General features: G+C 38.2%; 1 pseudogene; it reads left to right on the forward strand.

The window, feature by feature from the left end:
• Nucleotides 1-6299: 6299 nt before the first annotated feature.
• Nucleotides 6300-15562, forward strand: LOC148031249 (trans-cinnamate 4-monooxygenase C4H2-like; annotated as a pseudogene).
• The last annotated feature ends 1372 nt before the right edge of the window (nt 15563-16934 follow it).

The raw sequence follows: 16934 nt of genomic DNA on the forward strand, positions 1-16934 counted from the left end.
GCTTACTTGAATTCTGATATTCATCCAAAGCTTTCTCAGCTGCTTCCAGCTGTCTTTGAAGAGACATGAGAGTGCCATATCTTAAGCTCTGCAACTCTATTCAAGTCATAATCCCCTTCAGCTTTCTGTCTTTCCCTATTCACCCTTGCAATACCCTCACGATCTGCTTTTTCATTGTCAGACGTACCCTCTCAATTAGTCTTCCCTTCTCCTCTTTTAGCTGAGCGACAAAAAAAAACTCCTCTTTGACAAGAATAACTCTAGTTTCTTTACACCCATAGGAGATCTATACACCAACTTTGATTTTGACCTTGAGGACTAACGTAGGGTATCTTTGGAGTCATCAATTGCCCCATTAACAGTCAGCTTCGAGATGGGTGATCTGTGCACAAACTTCAACTTTGGCCTTAAGAACTGGGTGGCAAAATGTTCTCTCGGTGCTTCACTAGTGCTTTACTCGCTTAAGCAGCTTTTGAGAGACTTTCTTCAACTCTATGTCATGGGAACTTTTGAACTTAGATGATCGGCTTCCACAAAGCTTCCTTTGATTCCACAATTCCCTGCACTTTTCTTAGAGATCATCATTGAAATTATCAGCTTGATAATGTCCTTTGGCATCAGTTTTTTTTATATTTTTCTAACACACACACATCATGCATCCAAACAGAAACACACACACACACACTAGCGGAATATATACATTGGATGCGGGTATTGAAAGGACAGATTATCATAATGCATCAATCACACACACAATGAATCACACACGGAAAAATAACACAAATGCACAAGAAAAAAAATGGAGATGTATACGGCTCGGATGCGTAGCAGCACGACAACGTGTAGAAAGAGAAGCAAGAACCATGGAGCCCTAGTGGACCAAAAGCATCATATGGTACTACATCTATATTTAGTCCTTCATCTCGAAGACTAAGGAGTGGCCTCACACCTTCAACTACATTTACAAGTGTTGTAGGTAAAGACAAAGAGAAGAAGAAAGTGTCAAATGTTAGTGATGCATCGACTAGTCCTTTGGGATTTGATGGAGATTCTAGTGGTTCAAAGAGTTTGGATGATGAGCTTGGTATTCCTTCAATGAAGACACCAGACATATAGAGAGCACATGGTAATGTAAAGGCTCCACTAAGTGAACTAGTGGTGCGTAGGTCTAGTAGGGTTAGATGTCTTGTTAAAAGATTGGGTTTTGAAGGTTATGAAGCTCACAATTATGCTTATATGATAAAGGTGGTTGAGGATGTTGAGTCAATAAGACTTGGGCTCTAGTACCTTTAAGTAAGGGCAAGAAATCTATTGGCTATAAGTGGGTTTACAAAATCAAGCATAATACATATGATTCTATTAGTAGGTATAAGACTAGGCTAGTTACAAAAGGCTATGCTCAAACATATGGCATAGATTATGAAGAGATATTTAGTCCAATTCCTAGGATGTTCATTATCTCCTCTTTCATGTTGATGGAAACCAATGATATGTCCTAGTAAATTCTACACATGCTTCTTTTATGTCCTAGTGTAGATTATGATCCCTATTATGATGGGCTATCCTCTATGCTAGCCTAGCAATAATCATTTATGTGTCCATAAAAGTACAACTGATCGTCATCATATAATGCATTATCATATAAACATAATAAGGATAATCTATGTTAACTTATATGCATGCATTGCCATCTTTCTATCCTATGCAATCCATGCCACCTCATAGCTATAAGTGCTAGTCATAACTTCAAGGTATGACAATCATGTATAGTGAGAGTAGTTATATGTCAAGTCGTAGCAAGAAGCATTGGGAAGTATTGAAAGGCATCTAAAGATATTTGAATGGTACAAGAGATATGTGCATATAATTTGGGTGAAGTAATAGTTTTGTACATGGGTATAGACGCTCAGACTATGCAAGGAATATTTACAACAGAAGTCAACCACATGAATGGTTTTGCCTTGTATGTGGGTGTAGCCTCACAAATATTTCACTTGCACAAATACATGGCATTCTCTACCACTTAAGTTGAGTATATTGTAGCAATGGAGGCATGCAAAGAAGCCATATAGGTTACTCCTCTAGTTAAAGACTTGGGCCTCAGTGAAGACATGCCATTTTCATGGTGATAGCTAGAGTGCCATCATGTTAGCAAAGAAGCCTTTGTTTCATGTGAAGAATAAGTAAAAAGAGGTCAAAGATTACTTCATTCCTTATGTGATTGAGGATAAGCAAGTTAGTATCATCAAAGTTCATACTAATGTTCATCATGGCAAATGTCTCACCAAGATTGTGCCCAGGGAGATGATGGGCATTGGGTGATAGTAACTCACATGTTTTATATGTCACACATTCTCTCATTGTTTTCTCTTCCTTAAAGCCACATTGAGTCTTTTAGTGCAAGATTATTAGTGTAAAGGCCAATGTGGCCTATCACTCACCTTACTCATTAATCCAAACTATGTATATCAAGACTTATTCTTTATTCTTTGAGTGATAAGATAATACGTTCCTTCTCACAAGAGGACTATTGAAGAGAACTATTGGAGGCACCACAAACATAGCATCTTCTCTCTCTCTCTCTCTCTCTCTCTCTCTCTCTCTCTCTCTCTCTCTCTCTCTCTCTCTCTCTCTCTCTCTCTCTCTCTCTCTCTCTCTCTCTCTCTGTGTGCATTCTCTATTCTCCTTACAACTCCAAAAAGAAGCATGATAATGCCATACAAGATACTAGAAATAAATGAGGGTGATGATTACACATAACAATGCCTTAATATAAAGTTTTTTTTTCTACGTAGGTCTATAAATATGTAGCATATCAAATCTAAAATAGGACTTTGTGTAAGGGTGAGAAAATGTACAACACTTATTGCTCTCTAGGTAAAGTCACAAATTGGACTCCATGAGATATACACATTGGATAGGCCATGCCATCAAGCATGGTACAGAAAAACACTTCTTTCTTGTCCAAAATGCGAACTTCTTTATACTTGCAAAATCCATAAACAACGTGACAATAGAAAATTGATGGTTCACAAACAATTAGGAGACTCTAATTCAGAGAAAATGTCAAGAGGCTCAATAAGTCAATAACCACATAGAGATACTAAAAGACTTATGTACATCTCTCAAGGGACTTCATGGAAACCTTCAACTTAGAATCAAAGAACCAAGGATGAGATGAGGGAGCATTATATTTCTACTCACAATATTCAAGCTTTCGACTTGTTTGTTATGAATCTTAGACTTTTCAAGATCAAGGAAGAGTAATTCCTTGTAACCAAGAATAATAGACAAAGTACAAGTGCTTCCACCTCCTTCTAACTAAAGAAACTCAATATAAAATTTTTAGACTGACAAATAATATAGCTCACTCACTTACATAATTAGGCCCAAACGCAAATGTGAGCCTTATATAAGAATCTTGGAGTGGTTTTTTTTTTCATGACTTAAATATTGATTTATATTTACTTTGTCAAAAAGCATGTGTGTAATATTTTGGAGGTAGAGTATAAGATAAAGCTTTGTTTTATGTTACAATGTTGTGTCGCTATGTGGACAGAGTGTGAAAAAACATAGAGTGCATCATCATCCATCTTTCTTATGAATCTAGAGAGTAAATTCCAACTTAATCATCAGTGCTATTGTCCATAGTATGGTTAGTTCCAGAATACGGGATTTTTGGATAATTTTAGCATTTTTTTGATATTTTCGATATTATTTCTTATAAATATCCAATAAAGGTGTAGAAAACTTCTAGAATAGGGTAAAAAGCAAGTTGCTTTTTCAATCGTTTTTGGAGATCCCATGTGAAAAGAAGGGCTTTTGAAATCACGTGATGCACGATTGTACTTTACAGGTAGCAAACAACACTCTGAAAAAACAAGGAGAAGAAGAAAGAGTGATCTGGGAGAATTCTAAGCAGTTGTCCTAGAGTTTTACCCCCCTTTTGGAGCCAACATAACCATTAGATTTTCCGTTTGAGCAGCAAAGAAGAAGCTAGTTTTTAGTGCACATTTTTCGTCTACTAGGGAGCTCTAGGAGATCTAATACTTCGAGATTGCTTCTAAGTAGTCCGAGAAAAGGATTTTGTTTATCTTCTTAGGTTCCATCAATATAGAATACTTTAATTCATTGAGCTTTGTCATTATCATGTGTACTTCTTGTCTTTTCTTTTTCCTCTCTTCTATCTTCTATTCTCTACTTCCTTCTCTCTCTCATCCCTAGTGGACATGACCTCTCGACTAAAATCCCTCTGACAATGGATATTTATAAGAAAAACGTACTAGTATCAATGAAAGCATGCTCTTTTCTCATGCTTATGCATGCAAGCTTTACTGGTCAAAATCTCATATTGATCTACTCTCAATGCTACTATAGATATGGTAGACCAACTCTACACATAATAGGATGGTCATGATCTCTTCTTTCACATTGATGCACAACAATGATCTGTCCTGGTGAATTGTAAATATGCTTCTTGATCTATTCAACTCAATTGTAAACATGCTTATTTTAGGTCCTAGTCTAGATCACAATCCCTATTATGATGGGCTATCCTCCATGCTAGCCTAGCAATAATTGTTTCTGTGTCCATAAAAGTACAACTGATCATCATCATATAATGCATTATTCTATTAAACATAATAAGGATAGTGTATGTAAACTTATATGCCTACATTGTCATCTTTCTATCCTATGCAATCCATGCCACCTGACAAATATAAGTGTTAGTCATAGCTTCAAGGTATGATAGTCATGTATAGTGAAAGGGAACACATGTGAAATCCTAGCAAGAAGCATTGGAAAGTAGTCAAATGAATCTTGAGGTCATTGAATGGTAGAAGAGATATGTACATATACTTTCCAAGTAGTAGTAGTGGTATATTTGAATACAAAAACTTTGACAATGTAGGGAATGTTGATAACAAAAAGTCAACCACATGATATGGTCGCACCTTGTTTGGTGGTGCAATCTCATGGATGTCTTGCTTGTAGAAATACATGGAATTATCTACCACTTAAGGTGAGTATATTGCAACAATAGAGGCATCAAAATAATCCATATGGCTTATTTGTCTTGTGAGAATCTTGGGCCTCAATGAAGACATGCTATTTTTCATAGTGATAGTTAGAGTGCCATCATGTTAGCAAAGCAGCCTTTGTTTCATGTGAAAACTAATTAGATAGAGGTGAGATATTACTTCATCTCTTAAGTGCTTGAGGATAAGAAAGTTAGTATCATCAAAGTTCATACTGATGATAATCACACAAACCATCTCACAAAGAGTCTACCCCTTGAAATGTTTGTACATTGTGAGGAGTTGATGGGCATTGGGTGAGAGTAGCTCACATGTATTATAGGTCACATATTCACTCATTCTTTCCTCTTTCTTAAAGGCACATTGAGTCATTTAGTGGAAGGTGATTAGCATAAAAGCCAATGTGGCCTACCACTCATCTTACCCATTAATCCAACTATGCATATCTAGACTTATTCTTTACTCTTTGGCTGGTAAGATAATGAGGTGCTTCTCAAAAGAGTACTATTGGGGGTACCACAAACATAGCATCTTCTCTCTCTCTCTCTCTCTCTCTCTCTCTCTCTCTCTCTCTCTTTGTGCAATCTCTATTCTCCTTACAACTCCCAAAATAAGCATGGAAATGCCACACCAGATACTAGAAACAAATTAGGGTGATGACTATCCATAGCAATGTTGCAATAAGAAGTATTATTTTTTCCTCCATGTAGATCTTCAAATATGTAGCATATTGCCATATCCCTAGTAGTGGCCCAAGAATAGGCGCCCAATTCTGATTGTTAATTGTTGAGGGAGCTGGCTAGTTCTTGGTCTAGATAGATGCACATATATATGCTATGTGAATGAATGGGAAATGTTCGGGGGGAGGGGGGGTGGGGGGGAACTCTCAAGCATCTTTTCCTGTAGTATAGGCATGCTACATTGGTGGAGATGCGAGGCATTTTGATTTCTTAGATTATGTGCCTTCTTGCACTAGTATTCTTGCGCCTCCGCTACTCCAAAGTGTAGTCGCTGGTCTTCCTATGATCTTGCTCGGTCAAGTACAGCCTTTCAATCGTCCATCCCTCTCCAAATTCTCTGCACAAAATTGATTCTCAGCCCTATTTTCAACCCTCATTTTTCTACCCAATGAGTCGCCCTAGCTCTCCACGAAATCCTGTTTCCCCAACTTATGAAGACGCATCTATGCACCCGAAGTTCTCTCAAGAGTCACCCTCTATGGCACATTTAGAGCACATGTTTGCAACCCTTTCCACTATGATGGCTCAAATCAATACAACTAACCAACACTTGGTTGGCTACCTGTCTGAGAAACAATACCCACATTACAAAGTGGATGCCAAAGTTCGACCCAAAAGCTTTGCTGGACTGCCGAGTGAAGACATACTCTCATGGATTGACCATTTCAAAAATGTGGCCAGCTATCATAATTGGGATGACAACTACAAAGCACTTGAGGTCCGCTCAATGCTGGAAGGAGTAGCCGCCACACGGTTCATACAACAATACGACCAGATAAAGGTATCTTGGCAGTTAATTAAGTAGCACCTCATTCAAAATTTTGCGCATCAAAATTTGACATAGTAAACACTTCATCAACTAACTCAACTCAAACAACAAGTTCATGAACCTATTGCACAATTCTCTGTCAAATTGAATTAGCTACTTCTTAGAGCTAATCCAACAATGTAAGAAGACATGAAGCTATTTTTCTTATGGCCATGCTTACATCACGACATTTCTCAGTGTATTCGAGATCAAGGGCCTCTTAATTTTCATGAAGCAATCCAGATCGCACAAATGAGTGAATCCAATATGCATCTGGAGTTTTCGTCTACAACAATAGTGAATCCTCCCCACAATAACAGACCTCTGCTGGAAACACCAACCCCAGTGGCCTTTGATATTCAAAATGCCGAAAGGACTCAGAAAAGGAGGCTACCAGACTGTGATGCTCAAGGACGACCCCGGTGTAATCAATGCAACCGGTATGGTCACGTACACAAGTATTGTCGTGTGCAATGCCTCACCAAATTCAGAATATTCAAGTAAATACAACAGGGCCGGTAGTCTTTGTCACAGAGGAGGAAAACATTTGAGGAGGTGGTTGCTGGGAGACACCCATCTGCATGTTATCGCTTCTAATTCTTCCAGACACATGGTCTCTACAGGCCTTCTTTGATCTAAGGGCCACGCCTTTGAGGTACTCCTCGACTCGGGTAGTTCTATATCATCTACAAGTTCACATATAGTTCAGCAATTCGATCTTCCCACCAGCCCAGCCCTTCCCATTTCTGTCCTTTTTGGTGATAAACAAGTTTACCTTAGCCAAACTATCGCTCATCTCTCCTTCTCGCTGCAATCTGGCTACTTTACACATAGTCTCTATGTTCTCCCTGCCCAACTATTCCCTATAACCATAGGATGCGATTGGTTGGTAAAACACCAAGCCAAATTAGACTTCTCCTCTCAAACTCTCATTGTCTCCAATTCTCTCATCATTCCATTTCAACAATCATTGTCTATCAAACCCCCTCGCATTAACACTCAGATCCATTATGTAGATATACAAGCACGCACACAATCAATCCGATCTCTACTGTCCCTATTCCCATCCTTGTTCAAGGCCTCAACAACAGGTGACACAATTACCTTCCCAATGCAACACTCCATCCTTATAGACAGCCTCGACCCTATCAAAATGGCTCGCCGGCGTCAGTCTCCAGAAGAGATCGAAACCATCAATGAGGTAGTGGAGGACATGCTCACCAAGGGTATTATTCAACCCTCACACACTGAATGGTGTTCCAAACCACATCTAGTCAAGAAGAACAATGGTAAATATCGATTCTGCATTGATTTTAGACCACTTAATGTAGTCACTCAGCATGACCTTTATCCTCTCCTGCAATTGAATGAACTCTTAGATCAGTTAGGGCACTCTCGGTATTTCACATCACTTGATTTGGCCTCTAGCACAAGGAACTTTAGACACTAAACTAGATAGTAAAAAGACTCACATCCAGTAAATGTATAAAATTTTCTAGTTAGCATGTAGGGAATTTTAGATCTCAACTAGGTTTTTAATTTTACTATATAGATATGAAGTTAGAACTAGTAAATAGACTAGTATCTAGCAAATGCATGTATTTTTCTAGTTACCATGTAGGGAGTTTTGGATTTAAACTAGGATTTTAATTTTATTAGATAAACATAAAGGCATCTATAACTAGTAAAATAAGTGTTTACTTAACAAATAAATCTTATAACTTATAAGTCATAGAAAATAGTCATTATCATAATAAGCTAAGTAACACTTCTTAAAACCATCTTATGCTAATGTGTTGGGCCCGAACCTATATTACTAAGTCTTGGACAACTATTAATGTAACTTACATCTCAATCTCCTCTTGCATGCTTTGCATTTCAAAGACACTTTTCATGTGTAGGCAGTGATAGAAAAACCATTTCATATAGATATTGTTTGCACCAAACATAGTTTTATGTACTAATCACATGATGTGTAGAACTTTTAATGTGATGTAGTATTGCGAAGATTCTATTATGGTAACATAGGAAACTTGCAAATTTATCAAGGTGTAAACTAGCCAATGTAATTTTTTCATATCCTATGTATTTATTCATATTCTCATGCATGGTTTATATATCTAATGTCTAGATAATCATGCATTTGCATATACACTTATTTATTAAAGTCGCACATACACATGATATATATTGTGTCACAAGGATAGTTGGGACCACCTTAAACCTTCTATTCAACCCTAGTGTAGCACAAGAAGGTGGAAGATGTGTTTACTTGGCACAACATGTTACAACTATATATATCATCTCTCACTTGACTTGGGTCTCACCTATATATACTAACTCTACATCAATATCAATCATTCTTTGGGAGCATGTCTTGTGTATCTCTCTCGTACTCTCTCTCTCTCTCTCTTAATATTCCTCCCAAATCGTGTTCCTATCAAATGTAAATGGGTTTATAAAACCAAGACCAAAGCTGATGGCTCGTTTGATAAGTTCAAAGCACGACTTGTTGCAAAAGGTTACTCGCAGATTGCAAGAGTAGATTATCAAGAAACATTTTCTCCCATTGTGCGCTCCACAACTATTCGTATGATTTTGGCTTTTGCAACACTATTTGATCTAGAAAGTCACCAAATGGATGTTAAAACGGTTTTTCTCAATGGAAATCTTGAAGAAGATATCTATATGGAGCAACCTGAAGGTTTTATGATTGCACGAAAGGAGCATCTTGTATGCCAGCTTCATCGTGCATTATATGGATTGAAGCAAGCCTCTCGTGCTTGGTATATTAAGATTGATCAGTTCCTCACATCTAAAGGTTTTGTTGCATGTTTTGCTGACCCAAATCTTTACATCAAAAGGAATGACAAATGTTTTATTATTCTTGCTCTATATGTTGATGATACTATTCTTGTGTCAAATAATATTGCTTTCTTGGATGCTATGAAGAAGCTTTTATCGACTGCATTTGAAATGATGGATCTTGGTGAGATACATTCTTGTTTGGGTATTCAAGTTCAACGACACGAACAACAAGGCATTCTTCTTCTTCTCCAGACAAAGTTTATTAATGATATTGTTGAGAAGTTTGGGTTGACAAATGCACACTCTGCCAACACTCCCATTCTTTCGAGCTCTACCAAGGGTACATCTACAACATGCAATGAAGAATCAGCCATTCATCAACCTTTTGCTAATCTTGTTGGTTGTCTTCAATTTATTGGTTTAAACACAAGACTAGATATTTTATTTGCAGCTAACTTTTTGGGATAATATCTTTCTTCCCCTTCCACTATTCATTGGAGTGGTGCAAAACGTATTCTTAAGTACCTCAAGGGTACTAAGGAGTTTGGTCTTATTTATCATCATCGAGAGGATTCTTCTTTATCTTCTTCAACTTCTCTTGACCTTATTAGATATACAGATGCTGATTGGGCAAGTTCACATTTATCCATACGATCTACAAGTAGGAATTGTTTCTTTGTAAATGGATGTTCCATCATGTACACCTCTTCGATGCGACAACCAAAGTGCTATTAGTCTTACCAATGACTATATACAACATAGTAAATCAAAGCATATTGCTAGTCATTATCATTATGTTCAACATGAAGTCAAGAAAGGTTCCATTATGGTGGAGCATTGTCCCAGTGATCAAATGGTTGCAGACATCTTCACAAAAGCTCTTAGTGAAGCTCGCTTTAGTTCATTAAGACATGCACTTAGTATTGTTCCAAGTTCTTGTCTCACTGATTGAGGCATGTATCATTGTATTCAAGAAAACTTTATAATAAATCATTTTTTTGTATCCTAGGTATGTGAAGGGGATCGGGTTTTTCCCTTGTTCTCCCCAATGATTTTTTCACTCATAGCTAGAGACCTTTGTTTGAGTGGGGATGTTACAACTATATATATCACCTCTCACTTGACTTGGGTCTCAACTATATATACTAACTCTACATCAATATGAATCATTCTTTGGGAGCATGTCTTGTGTATCTCTCTCGTACTCTCTCTCTCTCTTAACACAAGAGACACCAAGGAACCACATGGTGCACTACTGGCTTGTACAGGTGCTATGCTAATATACATGCATGGTGGATCTCCAATGGTCTTTGGGTCCTTTCCATCCTCTCAGAGATGGCATCCAACCATATCCCCTTTTTAATCTCCCTTAGGGTGATCCTCTTAGGTAAGACATCTAATGGTCCCTCCCCATTTAGACCCAACACCTTTTCTCGATGATAAACAATTTGTTCAATCCCTATGTCGCACATGGGAAGGATTCAAGGAAAACATGCGATCTCCTATGTTCGGATGGATCAAATGCTCAGAGAGCATTGTTAAGGCCTCAAAGATACATGGCACCAAGATGGTTGCTTGTAGAAGAGGGAATTTCCCCCTTGTTGCTAAGGCATGAGAAGTTGCTATGAGTGCTCTTGGCATTACTCTTTGAGATCATGTACTGCAATTGGAATCGAGGAGTTTTTTCGAAAGGAAGAAGAAAGGAAGGTCTCTATCGCTAAGGTCCAACTCAAAGGTATGTGGGACATCATGGGTGGTGCTCCAACTTTGGCTATGAGAATTAGGATATTGTTGTCCAAAGTGGTCTACCAGAGAAAATATGGTTTCATCCATGGGTGCTCTATACAGAATGTGGTTATGAACCTTGTGATTGGTATAGATGAGGCTCTGATTTACCAAATCAACTTTGTCTTTGTCAATATGGGCCTTGATAAAGCTTATGATAGAGTCAACTGGAGATTTATCACTACTACACTTTATGCCTTGTTTCATTAAGACCAAATTTCATTAAGATGGTCTCAGCATTGTTCTCCAATGCATTGGTCTCTATGATGGTTAATGGTTTGGCTGCCCCCCCCCCCCCTTCCCCCTCAAGAGGTCGATACGACAAGGATGCCCATTGGCCCGTCTACTGTTTGCCCTGATCATTGACCCTTCACTTAAAAGAAATGATAAGGCAATGGCTGATGCTGCTACCGAGGGCCTACCCATGCCTAACAAATAGCAATCCATGGTGCGATTTTTCGCTAATGACAATGCTAGCATATTGCAAGCTAAGAAAGCATGGATCCATTTACTGGTACGTGATCTATAAGGATTTTGCAACTCTATCGACATCCAAGATTAGTGTTAATAAGATTGAACTAATTCCCCTCTCTTTTGTAGGACATTACTAATGGTTGGAAGCATATGGTTCTAGGCTAATAAGTACTAGGTAGATTGTTAGGTACTTGGGATACCCCTTAGGTGTTGGGATCAACATCAAATAACAATTCCAGTGTCAGAAAGATAAAGTGGAGGTGAAGATAGCTAAGTGGAGAGAGAACCAACTAATGTTGATAGGTAGGTTGATGGTGGTCAAGTCAATCCTTACATCGAACACTATATATATGGGCTCTCCTTCGAATCAGCACAACATTGTGGAGCAAGTAGAAACAATGTTCAAATAGTTTATATGGAAGAGACATGATGGAAATGGTGGCCCAAATCTCTTGGGATACCCTGAAAATTGATAAGGAGGATGGGGGCTTTGGATTAGAGTCCCTCCCAAACAAGGCCAATAGATTGCTCTTTGGTCTACTTAAGAAGGTTCTTTCTGATAAACTATGGGTACACCTTTTAAGGGATTGGATTGAGTCCTCTCTGACTACTACGAGGCGCCATTGGCCACAATCCAAATGGTTTGATATTCTTGGAAATAGACTACCAATTAAAATCACACAATTTACCACAACCCAAGAATGTGATCCTGCAAGAGGGGAGCTTCCCCCCAATCACAAAAAACCTGAGGCTATCCAAGGCAATCCATATCAAGGTTTTGAAGACTTAGATGGATCTCAGGCATGGAGGAACCTAGAAAGAACTACATATGATCAATTGCTCATCAATTGGCCTTACAGAGAGAGAGTCATTGGCTTTGTAAGGTCACATCTGGACACAAAACCCAATGGTCAACTTGACCAACCCCCAAACTGGTGCAGCTAACTAAGCTTATAACATCCCCCATAGGCAACCCACTTTGGGTGTGCAAGAAAGAAAGGGATATTAAAGACCCATAGTGACACATGACAATCAATAGGCTACTTATTAGAGCTAGGATCTCCAAGATAGTTAAGGTACCTTCGTGGTGTGTATCGTGTAGGAATAACAAGGAATGTACCAAGCACCTATTCTGGGGTTTCCCCTAGTCCCAAGTAGTTTAGAACAAACATAGAGGGCCAATGACATGGTAAGAGTGCACATGGAAGTTTGTCTTATAAAGAAATAAAAATGGGAAATAGATTGAAAAATGGTTATAGAAAATACATTGGTACCTATATCCATAGCCTATCTAGTTGTCCTTCATATTCTATAACACACGCAATTTACTTGCAATATTTTGCAAGTAGCAACCAATCATGTGACAATAGCTATATGTTTCAAGGATAGAATCCATCATGATCCTAAAAGGTCAAAGTTTGAACCTGTTAGTGCAAAAAAAGTGGATTTAAGCAAGTTAGAACTCATTCTATTAGATAGTGTGGAAGGAAAATGGAACTAATATAGGTAATGCTTGTTCTAAGGGAAATATTTTGGTGAGATTTCTTAGATAGCTTTCACTCCATTGCCCAAATAAGTAATATCATAGCTTATTTTACATCATGCCATAATTAAAATGTGTAGGTGTCCCAAAAGATGTCACCCAAAAAAAACAATGCATGATGATAAGAAGGGTGCCTAAAGTGTCTCTTTTGGAAGATGAGAGGAACTACATTGTCCAAATAAATATCATCATGGTTTATTGGACATAATCCCATCATTGTAATATGTAGGTGTCCCAAAAGATTACCCACAAAAAAATGCATGATCATAAGAAGGGGACCTAAAGTGATTCTAATAAAAGGTGGTTTACACGACAAGCATTACCAATGTGGAGAGAGAACAAGATAAATCCATATACTTGGGAGTTTGTTGCTCATTTAAAGGTCCTACATGAGCAAAAAGATAAGTCTTGTGTTAATGCTTTTGGGGGTGCATTTTGTGTTAATCCTTATAGAAAACAATGCCAAGCCAGACCATGTAGATTGGTTAGCAACATTGTGAGGTATAATGTTGAACTATGTCAATGTGAAAGATAGAAAACACCATTGTCAAAATTAGATGCTACCAACAAGTAGTCCAAGAGATAGACCTTGCTGTCAAAGAGATCAGGGACATGCCCAATGTGCCCGCCACAGGTATTGTCATCCACGACCGTCTGTAGCTCATGATGTACAACATTGTCTACAGGATGATGTTCAACACAAGGTTCAAAGGGTTTGATGACCCCCTCTATGTGCAGCTCATGACCCTTAACAGAGACAATATTAGCCTTCTCGTGCAGAGCTTCAAGTATTAACTATGGTGACTCTGTGCCTTCCTTCAAACCCCTCATCCGCGGGTACCTCAAGCAGGTCTCGGACGCCAACCAGCGCAGGCTCGCATTCCTCCACGACAAGTTTCTTAACAAGCGCAAGAAGTAAGACTTACTTGTCATTTGCTGCTTTGTCTGTAGATTCCGACCATCTATTGTACTGTACCGAACACTACTTAACCTAAATGCTATGTATTGAGGATTTTGAGACCCACAGTGCAATGCTTTAATCTACAAACAGGTTCCAATGTTGTATGGGTGCAATTCCTACCATTCTGCAAGACCTGTAATTTCTTATGTATTCTTTTAATTGGCTTTGCAAGTAGAAGGGGGAGAAGATTGGAGTGGACTTCTTTCTGGACGCCTTCCTCAAAGGAGAGATCACTAAAAACAGTGTGTTGTATCTTATTCATAAAAACATGAATGTTGCAGGTAGGCTATTCGTATGTATCTTGTTGTAGCAAATTTAGTCTTTTCACATGGAGCATTGAATTATCTTCACTACTTCTGGGGGGCCTTTACAAACCTGATCTGTATATAGATAGGGAGTTCTCCTCACTCATGGTGGAAGAAAAATGTCTAATAATGGATGACACTCTACTCAGTATTGTACACTTGCAAGTGCTACAAGGAATCACTTTAGGAAAATTTGATTCTATAAAGTTCTTAGATTCTTCACCTTGTCAAACATTCATAAATTCTGTTCTTATATGATTGTTTGGACTTATTTTCATGTGCAACAATTGATACCACATTGTGATCATCGAAATGGGGCGTTGCAGAGCTAGTGAACAATCCATACATCCAAAAGAAGATAAGGGATGAATTGAATACAGTATTAGGAAAAGGTGTACCAATAACTGAGCCTGATGTCCCAAATCTACCCTACTTGAAGGCAGGCTTCCCAGATTTGTGCATAATTTTTGGACCCTTGAAAATATTTTGCATGTATATGTGGATGAAATGCAAGATATGTGCAAAAGATTATTTGGAACTGTAGCACTTCATGTGTGCAAAATTCTCTTCAAGTCAATGAAGATGAAGAAAAATCGGTACCCAGCATTGATGTTGTTTGTATTAGGCCACAGTGAAGGAAATCCTCCAAACACACATGCTCATTCCCTTGTTGGTACCCCATATGAACCTCCAAGCAGCCAAGCTATGAGGCTATGACATTCCAGAAAACACCATAGTTTTAATAAATGCATGGGGCATAGCAAATGATCTCAGGTATTGGGACAAGCTAGAGAAGTTCATGCTGGAGTGGTTTTTGGAGTGGAAGATAGAGCTCAATGGGACTGACTTCAGGTTAATCCCATTTGGCTCAAGCAGGAGGAGCTGTCTAAGGAGTATTATAGCTTTGCCAATACTAGCACTAGTGTTGGGCAAGATGGTGCAGGCCTTTGAGCTTCTGCCTCCACCTGACATAGATAAAGTGGACCTAAGGTCTGTTGGAGGAGGGCAGTTGAGTCTTAGTATTGCAGTGAGGTCCACTGTGGTGGTCAAGCCAATGGAAGAGAGAGAGAGAGAGAGAGAGAGAGAGAGAGAGATTTGATGAACATCTGGGGTGTTGTGCTTCTACTGCCTAGAAGCCCCTACATCATGTACTTCCTCCATAAATTGGACAATGGTAGTCTAATTATAGATGCACCAACAAGTAGTCCACATGTACCTATGATATATACATAATAATGCCTTGATATAAAGTATTATTATTTTTCTCTATGCAGATCTCTAAATATTTAGCATATCAAATCTAAAAGAGGACTTTGTATAAGGGTGAGCATATGTACAACACTTATTGCTCTGTAAGTAAAGTCACAAATTGGAATCCATGAGATATACACATTGGATAGGCCATGCCATCCAACATGATATAGAGAAACACTACTTTCTTGTCCAAAATGGGAACTCATTTATACTTGCAAAATAGGTAAACAAAGTGACAATAGAAAAGTTATAGTTCATAAACAATTAGAAGGAGTCTCTTAAATAGAGAAAATGTGAATAGGCTCAATAAGTCAATAACCACAAAAAGATACCAAAAGGCTACTTCATGGAAACCTTCAACTTAGAATCAAAGAACCAAGGAGGAGATGAGGGAGCATTGTATTTCTACCCACAACATTCAAGCTTTCAACTTTTTTGTTATGAATTTTGGACTTTTCAAGCTCAAGGAAGAATAATTCCCTATAACCAAGAGCAATAGACAAAGCACATGTGCTTCCATCTCCTACTAACTAAAGAAATTCAAGAGAAAACTCCTCTATACTCACAAATAATATAGCTCACTCATAGTTACAAAAATAGGCCCAAAAGTTAGTGTGAAGAGTCACCACATAGACATTTAAAAAACCTTTGTTCTATCCAATAAGAAGAGCAAACATTCCATACTCAAAGCTAACACCAAAATAGTTTTAGAACAGCCCCTATGATCATTCAAATAGAAACAATCCACTTCTTTATGTGATTATAGTTGATAGGCAATGCAACTATGGTCAACTAATCTTGTGACTCCTTCTCCACATCATGTGTCCTCCTATAAGGAGCCTCTTTCCTTTACTGAAAAAACTCTGATAACTATGCGCTTTTAGGCACAAATATCTTCCCTTATATAGGCACCTTGGAGAGTTCTTTTGATTGCATGGCACATGTATTATTTTCAATATATTTTTTGAAAACAATGCATGTAATATTTTGTAGGTAGAGTGTAAGATAAAGCTATGTGTTATGATAACACTATTTATAAGAACGAGTATTCATATCTATGAAGGTACCTCCTCCAATCATGCTTGTGTATGCACACTTTGCTAGTTCGAATTTCATATTCATCTACCTCCTATACTATACATGTGGTAGGCTTACTATACACACGACATGGAGATCATTCTGTCCTAGTCAATTGTATGTAAGCTTCTTTTAGCAAC

Source organism: Lygodium microphyllum, chromosome 9 (genome assembly GCF_053477565.2).
Source record: "Lygodium microphyllum isolate KBCC chromosome 9, Lygodium_microphyllum_v1.1.10, whole genome shotgun sequence".
Lineage (NCBI taxonomy): Eukaryota > Viridiplantae > Streptophyta > Polypodiopsida > Schizaeales > Lygodiaceae > Lygodium > Lygodium microphyllum.